This window comes from Drosophila biarmipes, chromosome 2L (genome assembly GCF_025231255.1).
Source record: "Drosophila biarmipes strain raj3 chromosome 2L, RU_DBia_V1.1, whole genome shotgun sequence".
NCBI lineage: Eukaryota > Metazoa > Arthropoda > Insecta > Diptera > Drosophilidae > Drosophila > Drosophila biarmipes.
The window spans coordinates 26,245,499-26,247,973 of NC_066612.1; positions in this window are offsets into that span (position 1 = coordinate 26,245,499).

Here is a 2,475-nt window from a genome sequence, read left to right on the forward strand (position 1 = left end):
CTGTAGGCACCGTTCCTGGATCTCAGCCTAGTGAGGTTCAGACTGCTGCTGGGGGCGTTAGAAACTTTCAGTTGTTCCACAAAGGAATCAATTATTTGTTTCTAGATTGTGAGGAGTTGAATAACTCCACACAAATTCCAGCAACAGATGGCCGGCCTCTCACCAGGTACGCGGCGAATTCGCGTAGTGGCGGCGCGGCGAAGAGCGAGGACGGAGAACGAGAGAGTTTGGAGATCGAGGACGGGGAAAGAGAGCTTGTGAAAGTTGGGAGAAAGTGAGAGTTTGGAGAGGAAAAGAGTTTGGACGCAAAGGAATTTGGAGAGCGAGAGAGTTTGGAGAGCAAGAGGGTTCGGAGACCAAGAGAGTTTGGAGACCAACAATGGATAAGGAGAGAGCGGAGACTTGGCGGGCGGAGCGAGAGTGCCGTGTGCAAAAATGAGTAACGGGACCCCGCCGGACTTTGGACGCGGCCGTGAGCTTTGGACCGATAAAGAAGGTGCCACATCTCGGCAGCGGTGCGGCACACAACCATGCCACATGCGTCTCCGGGATCAGCGGGACGGCAGCATCAGGCTGGACGTCGGCGGGAAGCAGTGCGTCAAGGACAAAAGGGTCAAACAGGAACCATGGACTTTGGACCCGGTGTGGAGAGTTTTGGCGGGCGGTGTGCAAAACGGAAATAACGGTTCCCAGAGGCCCTATATAAACCCGCATGGATGATTCAGTCGAGATCAGTCAGTCAAGAGCGAACAGTCAGTCGAGTGCATCATTCGAGTACGATCATCAAGAGTTAAGACAAGCAGTCGAACGAACACCAACCAAGCAAACTACGAGGGAGCCACACCAGGGCGAGTCGTCGGAAGCAGCGCCGTGGGAGCCTACAAGGGGCAAGATTGTCACTTCGAGACGTTCGGGATTGGGATTACTAGGAATCTCCGATCTGAGACACAGGTGGCTGAGGTCTAAGGAGGCACCACACGGCTAAGTTCTGTTCTTTCCTGCCAACGAAGTCCTGGCGTTACGCCTGGAGGGTCTACTAGACTTAGAACAGTGAAAGCCGGCGATTTGAAATCGTGAGCTCGGGGGTAAGCCTGTCGAGCCCCAGTGTACCTCGCCCAAGCGCTACGCGAACGTATCGGCGTGAGCTCAGTGCGCCAAGTGGAGTTGAGCAGGTCCTGGCGCGATCAGCCAGAAGGGAGCGAAGTCCCGGATAGGCGTATGCCCACGAACCCAGCTCAGAAGTCAAGACGTACAGCCAACTTGTCAGGAGCAGTTCGCAGGACACCGCCACCAGCAAGCAGTATACCACACCGCAACAGCCACGTAAGGACAGTAAGCGAAAGAGTGAGGCTAGGGTGGAACGTTCGTTTACACGAGGCACAGAAGCGAAGTGAAGAGCGAGGCAGCTTCCTGGCGTTCCGCCTTGACTGTCCGCACGATCTGAGCGGAAGCCCGTGGGACCATCCGGGACAGAGCAAGGGACAGGCGGTCGGGTATCGAGAGGAGTGATCCTGGAGAGCTCGTCAGTCTGTTCACCCTAGTCTGAGAACGGTGACGCTTCCCTAAGCCCGCACGGCTGACCCCATAGCGAGTCTGAATCGTGACCGAGCAGTCACCGAGCCAATCGCGTCAGGAGCAAGCAGCGGTCAAGGATCTTTAAGGAGCGACAAGACAACCCACACCGTCGGAGACAGCGTGACAAGCAAATTATAAAGCCGACTGCAGTTATACCCGCAATAAACCCACTCCGAACCCGAGATTTCTGTGCTTTTTCACTGAACGACTGGGCGGTCACGTTTATATAAATTTGGTGGGACGAACACACACAATCTACTGAACTAGCCGCACAAATACCGTAGCGAGCAGAAACCAAAGAAATCAGTTCGTTACATCTGGCGCCCAAAACGTGATTGTCCCAGCGGTGAAAGCAAAATAAACAGAATGGGAAAGAGGTGGATTTACCGCCTTAAGAAGGAGGACTTCGCCCAGGTCGCACAAAGACTTAATGTCGCCCTGGACGGCAGATTAGAGGATATGAGGAGGACATTGTTGGAGTATTACTCCGAGACAGAGAACGACCCACAACTTGCCGACATCTGGGTTGAGTTGGGAGCCATGTATACGACAGAGCCGGACCGAGTATCACGCTAACTAACGCTGAAGGGGATAACCTAGTAGCAAGCTTAAGCGTCGACAACTTGCAAAGGGAGGCTCACAGGAGAGAGTCAAGCCAGGACAGGAAGACAACGGTGCTGACCTCTAGACACAGCCAGGCGTATTATGCAAGGGTCGCTTAACAAGTCCCCGAGTGGTCATTCAGGTTCGACGGGGCGGAGAAACCGTTCAAGTTCCTGGAACAAGTTGAATGGTCCGCCAACACCTACGGCTTAGACCTTGACATGATCCCCCGAGCAATGCCGGAGTTGCTGAAAGGAAGCGCGTTAAAGGCGATAAGCAGCCAACAATAAGCAATGG